We start from the raw sequence: 10,343 nt of genomic DNA, 5'->3' as shown, positions 1-10,343 counted from the left end.
GGATCCTCATCAGGACAATACCTTCCTCTCATGATAGTGAAGATGGTACTGTTGGTAGTGCTGAACAATCACTGAGCACCTGCCTGCCTACCTACCGTGTAGGTAGGTACATTCACAGCATGTCATCTAGTTCTCATAGCCCCGAGAGGAATTCTATTTCTGTCTGCATTTTATAGATGAGAAAACTGAGACTCAGACAAAATAAACTTCCCTATGAGCCCCCTGTACTGAAGACAGGATTGAAACTAGTCTGAATCCAGAGTTTAAGGTGGGGATATGCTTGGTCCATGGGTGGCGCACCCTTTAATTTTCGTATTTTTAGTGGAGACGAGGTTTCACCATGTTGGCCAGGCCGGTTTCAAACTTCAGTCCTCAGGTGATCCAACTACCTTGGCCTCCCAGAGTGCTGGGATTCCAGGCGTGAGCCACCGAGTCCGGCCTGTTTTGTAGTTCTTTAAAAAATGTCCAAATTGGGCCGGGTGCAGTGGCTCATGCCTGTAATCCCAACACTTTGGGAGACTGAGAGGGGCGGATCATGAGGTTAGGAGATCGAGACCACCCTGACTGACACGGTGAAACCCCATCTCTACTAAAAATACAAAAACTTAGCTGGGCGTTGTGGTGGGTGCCTGTAGTCCCAGCTACTTGGGAGGCTGAGGCAGGAGAATGACCTGAACCCAGGAGGAGGAGCTTGCAGTGAGCTGAGACTGCGCCACTGCACTCCAGGCTTGGCAACAAAGCGAGACTCCGTCTCCAAAAAAAGAAAAAAGTCCAAACTGGACAACTTATTGGAAGTATGTTAAAGTATGTTAGATATAGTTGAGATAAAATCAGTCCTTCCTGATGAGAAGGTTATGCCATGCTTTTTTTTTTTTTTTTTTTTTTTTGAGACTTCTCTCTTTGTGGCCCAGGCTGGAGTGCAGTGGCACAATCTTGGCTCCCTGCAACCTCTGCCTCCTGGGTTCAAGCAATTCTCCTGCCTCAGCCTCCCGAGTAGCTGGGATTACAGGCGTCTGCCATCGTGTTTGGCTGATTTTTTTTTTTTTTTTTTTTTTTTTTTTTTTTTTTGGTTAGAGATGGGGTTTCACCATGTTGGCCAGGCTGGTCTTGAACTCCTGCCCTCAGGTGATCCCCCCGCCCCGGTCTCCCAAAGTGCTAGGATTAAAGGCGTGAGGCACCGTTTTTTTTGTTGTTGTTTTATTTTTTTGAGACAAAAGTCTCACTCTGTCCCCCAGACTGGAGTGCAGTGGTGCGATCTCAGCTCACTGCAACCTCCGCCTCCTGGGTTCAAGCGATTCTACTGCCTCAACCTCCCGAGTAGCTGGGACTACAGGCGCCAGCCACCATGCCCAGCTAATTTTTGTGTTTTTAGTAGAGGTGGGGTTTTGCCATGTTGACCAGTCTGGTCTCAAACTCCTGACCTCAGGTGATATTCCTTTCTCAGCCTCCCAAAGTGCTGGGATTACAGGCATGAGCCACCGCCCCTGGCTGATACTTCGTGTACTTTAAGGGCCCAATTAAGCAGAAGCAGAACTGGGAAGGAGGCATGTATGTGTGGCAGCCTGGCTTAACTGGCGCCATGTTTCTGATTCCAATTATGTTTTATGTGCCCCTCAGAGATAAGCACCCCAAGATGGGGCTCACCTGCCTCTTACCCTAATCAGCTCTGGATGACAAACAAATGGATGAGCCCCTCCTGTCCGCTACCAGGATTGGCAGTGGCCTCACACTCAGGTGGGCACAGTGCTGCTGAGGGATGCAGCCTGTCCCCATCTTGGGATGCAAACCCACCCCGGATGGGAAGTGACTGCTGGTTTCCCCGAAATCCTGTGCCCATTGATGGGCCACCTGCTAAGGAGGGAAAGTAGACCCGTGTTCCCCTCCCCGGGGCGGGTGAGGTGATGAATCCTGTGGAGAAAGACATCTGCCGACAGAACAGCCCGTTCCCCAGGGGATCCTGGCCCAGGATCAGCTATTTGATGACTGTTTGCCTAAAATATGTTCACTACCACATACAGGTCAGAATTTCAGAGTCAAAAAGACACCTGGGAGGTTCCGTCTAGACCCTTCATTTTGCAAATGAGCAAACTATGGCAGTGAGGACTTGCTTCATTCAACTTGCGTGGGTCGGACATCCGTGACTTGGGCCTATGGAAGCGCACCACCCCTGCTACCCCAGCTACTACAAGAGGATCACCTAGAGGGAGAAAGCCACGCACTCATGATGCTGTCCAGACCCTTGACAGCTCGAGTGGAAAGATGGGGTGGGTGAGAATAGCAATTATTACCAGAGGCATGTGGACCATGGTTTTCCCAGCAGAGGGGCCACCATGAGAGGGGTCTGAAAAAAGGACATGGGATGGGGGTGGCTGGTGAGTGGGAGCAGGGAGGAGAGCCTGCCCTGTAAGCCTTGCTAGGGAATTACCAGGAAGGCACTGAAGGATATTTTTCTTTAAAAAAAAAAAAAAATGGCCGGGCGCGGTGGCTCAAGCCTGTAATCCCAGCACTTTGGGAGGCCGAGACGGGTGGATCACAAGGTCAGGAGATCGAGACCATCCTGGCTAACACGGTGAAACCCCATCTCTACTAAAAAAATACAAAAAACTAGCCGGGCAAGGTGGCGGGCGCCTATAGTCCCAGCTACTCGGGAGGCTGAGGCAGGAGAATGGCGTGAACCCGGGAGGCGGAGCTTGCAGTGAGCTGAGATCCGGCCACTGCACTCCAGCCTGGGCGACAGAGCGAGACTCCGTCTCAAAAAAAAAAAAAAAAAAAAAAAAAAAATATATATATATATATATATATATATATATATACACACACACACACACATACACACACACACATATACATATATACATACATACACACACACACACATATATGCTCAGGTAGATACTTTGGAAAATGCAGAGAAACTTACAACACACACACCCTCACCCAGAGTAGGGGAGGCTTCCTTGGGAAGGTCTCAGGCACTGGCAGTGACTGGTCAGGTTCAGACGATAGAAAATCCATGGGGTAGCAGGTGAGTAAGGGGGTCCATGGCCTCTCATGAGTCTCTCCACACAAGGAGACAAGCAGGTGTTCTAGTGCTTTCTCACAGCTTAGCAAATCTAGAGAAAACACCAGGTGTTTCAAGAAGACTGAAGATGGCTGGGCTCACTGGCTCACACCTGTAATGCCAGCACACTGGGACGCTGAGCTGGGCGGATCACCTGAGGTTAGGAGTTCGAGACTAGCCTGGCCAACATGGCGAAACCCCCATCTCTACTAAAAATACAATAATTACCCGGGCATGGTGGTGCACGCCTGTAATGCCAGCTACTCGGGAGGCAGAGGTTGCAGTGAGTGAGATCGTGCCACTGCACTCCAGCCTAGGTGACACTGTGAGACTCCATCACACACACAAAAAAAGACTGAAGAGAGAGTTCCCCGTTAGTTCTGCCTGTGGGAGGGGAGGGGGGCTTCAAAGAGCATGACATTGGATATCTCCACGTGGTGGAGGGGAGGGCGCTCCACGCAGGGGCTACCGTGGGAGCACAAATGGGGCAGAGTGGACTAAAGTCTGGCATGTGCCGGGGTAGAGGGAAGGCCCTTGAATGCCTGTGGAGTTGGATGTTCTCTGTGGTGAGGGAATAAAACCATTGCCTGTTCCATGGAGGGAATTGGATGCTGAAGCTTCTACCTTTAACGGGGGCATGGGTGCAGTTCCAGCCTCTGCCAGCAGGCTGGGCCCTGTGCCCACTTTTGAAAGACCTCCAGGGCTGTGGGGCAGGAGATGAGAGAGGGAAGGAAGAGAATCTGGCTCACTGCCGGGCACTTTATGAGAGTTACCTCCTTAATTCCTTTCACAGCCCTGAGAGGAGGTTGGCCGTGTCCTCATTTTACAAATGGGGAGCTTGAGGCTCAGGGTACACAGTCCCAGGTCACAGCCCTGGCAAGCCATGCAGTGGGCGTTCTAGCCCGGCCCTGAGGTTTTGGAGCAGGGACAGTGCAGGGGACCCCCCAGCCCAGGCTGCCTCCCCTGCCCTTTCCACGTCTGTGATAGGCTCTGATTTTGTTCCCTTTCTGAGTTTTTTCCTTCTCGATTTCCTGTCCCCTCTGTCTCTATCTCTGTCCCCTTTGTGGTATGTGGGGCTTCTTCAAGTACTACTGAGTCTCCACAACTGTGCCAGGTTGGGCCTGGGCAGCTCCCCATAGAGGCTGGCACCCATAGCCAGGGGCAGGGTTACCAGCAGGAAGTGCACCCCTGAGCCCCTCACCCCAGCTCCCAACCTGCCTGCCTCAGCGGCCCCACATCCCCACCTCCCCCATCAGGGCACCTGCTCCCACTGTGCCCCATCCTGCTGGCGGCAGTCCTCTCTCTCCTTTGGGTCACTGGCAGCAGCATCCAGGCTCACCATTACTGTCCTCTCCTTCATGGAAAATTAAGCAAATCCTCTTGATTCCACTCCCCGCCAGCTGCCCCAGATGCCCTCCCATTTCTCTGCTCCACTTGCTGTCCCCAGTTGCTCTCTTCCATCTGCTGTTGAACCCACTCCAGGCAGGCTCTTCCCCCAGCACTCATTCCCTCTGCAGTCGGTCATGTTTGCTTCTCTCCTCGCCCTGCCCTGCACACCCTCGCCCTCCCATCACCTCTCTGCTTCCCCCTGCTCGCGCCCCTATAGCCCATGGGCTTCTGGCTGCTCCTTCCACCCTCAGGTCACATGCCCGTCCTGCCCCTGTGACTGGACCTCTCTCCCAGGCATCAGCAGGGCTCCCTGGCTCCCTGTCCCTATGTTGAGAAAGAGAAAAGCAGGCCCTGACCTGGAGCCGGCCTGGAGCCCAGCGGGGCTGGGATTCTCGGTATTCTCCAGCTGAACCTAAACGACTTCACAGGACATCAGCAGCAGACAAACCACCCTGTGACCATGATGGATCACAACACAAACAGGACCACTCCACAGTCATGTCTGAGCACAAATAAAACATGAACATTGTCCAAGCCACAAAAAGGACCAATCATCCCTGCAGTGGGTGTTGACTTGTAGGCTCTAAAACATTCATCCAGGACCTCAGAATGTCACAGTTGAAGTAGGATCTTTGCAAATGTAATGAAGGTAAGGATCTTCAGATGAGAACTTCTTGCATTAGGATTTGCTCTAATCCAGGAATGATCTAATAGGAGACAGAAAAGGAGGCCAGGAGTGGTGGCTCACACCTGTAATCCCAACACTTTGGGAGGCCAAGGCAAGTGGATCACGAGGTCAGGAGTTTGAGACCAGCCTGGCCAACATGGGGAAACTCCATCTCTACTAAAGATACAAAACAATCAGCTGGGCGTGCTGGTGTGCACCTGTAAGCTACTTGGGAGGCTGATGCAAGAGAATCGCTTGAACCGAGAGGCAGAGGTTGCAGTGAGCCAAGATCGCACCATTGCACTCCAGCCTGGGTGAAAGGGCAAGACTCCATCTCAAAAAAAAAAAAAAAAAAAAAAGGAAAAGGAGAAGACAGGGACACAGAGGGGAAGGCCATGGGAAGATACGGAGGTTAGAATGATCGATCTACAAGCCAAGGAGCACAGGGATTGCCTCAGAGCTTTCAGAAGGAATCAACGCTGCAACACCTTGATGTCTGGCCTCTAGAACTGTGAGAAGATACATTTATGTCACTTTAAGCTGCCAAGTTTGTAGTCATTTGTTACAGCGGACCCAGAAACAAATACAACCCCCTGTCCTGGCTCATAGGAGAAGCTGTTGCTTCTTACTGATCACAGCTCTAGCCTTGGTCTAGTCTTGCCTCCCTCTAGATAAAATGTATTAATGTCCTCAGCCATAGAAGTACCCTTGCTTCTGCACAGCATCCCATCCAGAGGGAAGCCCTGCTTTCTTTTTTCTTTTTCTTTTTTTCTTTGAGATGGAGTCTCACTCTGTCACCCAGGCTGAAGTGCAGTGACATGATTTCAGCTCACTGCAACCTCCACCTCTCGGGTTCCAGTAGTTCTCCTGCCTCAGCCTCTAGAGTAGCTGGGATTACAGGCACGTACCCCCATGCCCAGCTACTTTTTGTATTTTTAGTAGAGACGGGGTTTTACCATGTTGGTCAGGCTGGTCTTGAACTTCTGACCTCAAGTGATCCACCCTCCTTAGTCTCCCAAAGTGCTGGGATTATAGGCGTGAGCCACCACGCCGGGCCTGAAGCCCTGCTTTCTTAAGCACTCCAAAGTTATCTAACCCAAATTCTGTAAGTCCTTTCTAACACAGCTTACTGAGTTTCCCATGGCGTGTGCTATCTGTATGAGTCACAAACCCAACTTATTCAGATGTCCCTGTGTTCCTAGGAGTCTGTGGCTGGAGGGCATTGACAACGTCTTGGCCGCAAGGCCACCATCTCAATGAGGCCAACCCTCTTCACTCCCAACTCCTTATCCCTAACCTCCCCACTCGCTCCACTGTTCCCACAGCACCATCCCCTCTACCACATACCACCCCTATGGTGGAATCCTTTACTTATTGACTGCATATTGTTTACAGTCCGCCTTCCCCCTTCCCTCGTTTGAGTGTAAGCTCCACTTAGGGGCAGCGGCTGTTGTCTGTTTTGATTCCCAGTGTATTCAAAATGGCTGGAACAGCCTAGCACATCGCTGGCACACCACAAAAATTTGTTGAATGAATGAATCAATGTTGGGACAGGAGCAAACCAAGGAAGTGCCTAACCAGCCTGGCCACCAGGAGGGCTTCGCTGGAGGAGGGCTGTCAGGGCTGGGATCTGAGGGATAAATAAAGGTTATCCAGGCACAAGAGTGGGGAGGAGAGGCCGGGCGCGGTGGCTCACACTTGTATCCCAGCACCTTGGAAGGCTGAGGTGGGTGGATCACTTGAGGTCAGAAGTTCAAGGCCAGACTGGCCAACATGGTGAAACCCCGCCCCTACTAAAAATACAAAAAATAAATAAGAAAGAGTGGGAGGAGTATTCCAGCCATCTGCAAAAGGTTGGGGAAGCGAGGAGGTGTTTCAGGATTGAGGAAATGCAAGTGATTTGATGCGGCCGGAGAGAATGTTCTGGAAGGGGAAGGCAATAGATGAGAATGGCATATTGTCAGGGGCCAGGACACAAAGGACCATGTCGTCAGGAGCTCAGACTTCACCTGAGGGTCATGGGGAGTCCTGGAAGTGTTGAAGCAGGAGGTGACATGTCAGAACTGCATTTAGGAAGAGCAGAGGGGCCAGGTGTGGTGGCTTACACCTGTATCCCAGCACTTTGGGAGGTCGAAGCAGGAGGATTGCTTGAATCCAGGAGTTCGAGACCAGCCTGGGCAACATGGCAAAACCCATCTCTACCAAAAATACAAAAATTAGCCAGTCTAATAACCCAGTCTCTAAATAAATCAATAAAAATATACAAATAAATAAATATGTATGTATTTTTTGTTTTAATAATAATTGTAATTTCCAATATGTTGTGCAAGGAGATTAGAGAGGAAAATCATATTAATTTGATATTTGTGGAAGAATTGTGCAAATCACATTTAATGTCACCACAATGTGAGGATGATTTTTTTTTTTAAGGAAGAGCGGATGGGAGGGAGGGGACAGTCCTGGAGAGGCGAGGCTGGAGGTGGGAAGACTAGCAGTGAGATGGTCTCAGGGCAAGATGATGCGGCCTGGACCACGCTGGAGAGTCTAGGGAGAAGGAAGAAGACCTAGGGTGCTTCTGAGGACTCTGGCTGGGCATCCAGGGTTTACAGGTGTCATCCACTGTGGAGGGGAACACAAGAGAGGGGCAGGTTATGGGGAAGGTGCTGAGAGATTGAGGCCTTTTATGCCACAGAAATCAGGGCAGATGTGTGCACACCTGGGGCTCAAGGCTACCCTGGACACAGTCTTGGAAGCAGGACAGAGTAAGGCCACATCCCCCACATCGGGGAGGATGATTCTGAGGACTTCTACTTACAAAACTGTAAGAAGAGGGGGCTCGCCCGGGCACGGGGGCTCACGCCTGTAATCCCAGCACTTTGGGAGGCCAAGGCAGGTGGATCACAAGGTCAAGAGATCAAGACCATCCTGGCCAACATAGTGAAACCCTGTCACTACTAAAAATACTAAAATTAGCCAGGCCTGGCGGCACATGCCTGTAATCTCAGCTACTCAGGAGGCTGAGGCAGGAGAATTGCCTGAACCCAGGAGGCGGAGGTTGCAGTGAGCCACTGCACTCCAGCCTGGCAACAGAGTGAGACTCCGCCTCAAAAAAAAAAAAAAAAAGAAGAAGAAGAAGAGGGGGCTCAGGTGGCAGGGTTTCAGGGAAGGGCAGAGGGTGACCCACCCCCCACCTCTCCTCCTCTCTCTGTCCTCTGGGTGGTCTCTAGGTCTCCACTGGCCCCTGCAGCCCCCAGTGGCTGGAATCACTCCCTTGGACAGAGACCTCTTGTCTCTCCTAATAGCTCACTGCTCCAGGCTTCTTTAGAAAGCAGGGAGGAGGCCCCCCGCACAGATGGCTGCAGCAGTAGCCCCTCTGGAAGCCAGCACCCACCTGGAGGGGATGACAGCCTGGACCTGGCACTCAGGCCCTAGTTATTCTAGGAAGGCTCAGGACTGGGCTCCAGGTATGTCGTGGTGCACATGGTCCCAGCAGGGCTGCAAGCAAGTCCAGCACAGCCTGGTGGGCTCCCTTCCCAGCACACGGCCCCTCAATGATCCCTACTTTGGACTCGGAGCAGAACGAGAAGCACCTTACCCAGACAGGAGAGATGAGCCCCTTCACCTAGACCCCACGGGCTTCGCCCCTCACTCCATTCTGCCTCCTACCTGCCTCTCCCCTCGGCCTTCCAGGCTGGGTTTCCATCCTCTCCTCTGAGCAACCTCACCAGCCTCCTAACTGCCCCTCCCTGCCCTGCCAAGCCATCTTCACACCTCAGTAGAGTCTTGCTAAAATGCAATTCACACCACATCCCTCATTTGAATCAATCAAGAACTCATCCCTAAAGACCAAACTCCTTACTGAGGCCTCTGGGGTCCTGCATGCCTGACTGCTCTCTGCCTCCTACTCTAAATCTCTTTCAGTTTCCCTGTATGCTCTCCTCTGTTCTTAGCTCCCCCTCTGTCTCCCACTCACCCTTGGCTCACCCATGACTTCCTCTGGGCACGCTTCCCTGGTCCTCAAGCTGTGGAAGGAAGATCTGCTTGAGCAGTCCTCACACACTGGATCCGCCCTGTGTGAGTGCTGGGAGGACACTCACCACTGTTGCCTGGCAACCCCACAATGTGCCCTAAACAGGCAGGCCAGCAATATGGACAGAGTTGAATTGAAATGCATTAAGATTAAGAAGCTCCTTCTTCCTTTCCTCTCCAGGTCCTTGGATCCTGCCCCATTAGGTGGGCAGGTATTATTACCCTCTGCTGAGGTTTGAATGTGTCCTGCAAATTTCAGGTGTTGGAAACTTAATCCCCATATTCTTATGTTAATGGCACTTGGAAGTGGAGCCTTTGGGAGGTATTTAGGATTAGATCAGGTCATCCGGGTGGGGCCCTCATGGTGGTTCTGGTGGCTTTACAAGAAGAGGAAGAGATGCCTGAGTTGACATGCTCTTCCCTCTCACCCTGTGATGCCCTCTGCCATGTCACGACACAGCAAGAAGGTCCTCACAAGATGCAGCCCCTCAGCCTTGGACTTCCCAGCCTCCAAAACTGTAAGAAATTTAAAAAAAAAAAAATTTTTTTTTTTTTTTTTAGAGACGGAGTTTCACTCTTGTTGCCCAGGCTGGAGTGCAATGGCACAATCTTGGCTCACTGAAACCTCTGCCTCCCGGGTTCAAGCAGTTCTCCTGCCTCAGCCTCCCGAGTAGCTGGGATTACAGGCACCTGCCACCACACCCAGCTAATTTTTGTATTTTTGGTAGAGACAGGGTTTCACCATGTTGACCAGGCTGGTCTCAAACTCCTGACCTCAGGTGATCCACCCACCTCGGCCTCTTAAAGTGCTGGGATTATAGGCATGAGCCACCATGCCAGCCAGAAATAAATTTATTTTCTTTATAAATTATCCAGTCAGCGGCATTCTATTATAGCAACAGGAAACAGACTAAGACACCCTCCACTTCCTCCCAGCTAGAAGGAGCAACCCAAGTCCAGAGGCTGTTCCTTCATCTGTGCTACCCACATGGTCTCAGCCTTGAATCCAGTGACTCAGTGGTACCACCAAACTGAAGTCATGTTTCAACAAAATTCTCAAACCCTTAGGGGAAGTAACAGCAGTAAGGAAATACAAGCAGGGATTTCATATGGGGAGGGCTCCAGAGGCCCCATTAGAAAGGGAACTTCCCCAGGCCTTCCTGTTCTGAGGAGCACTGTGGGTGTCGGGTTCCACCT

The sequence above is a fragment of the Macaca fascicularis genome, chromosome 1 (assembly GCF_037993035.2).
Source record: "Macaca fascicularis isolate 582-1 chromosome 1, T2T-MFA8v1.1".
Taxonomy (NCBI): domain Eukaryota; kingdom Metazoa; phylum Chordata; class Mammalia; order Primates; family Cercopithecidae; genus Macaca; species Macaca fascicularis.
Note: the sequence above shows the minus strand (reverse complement) of the source record.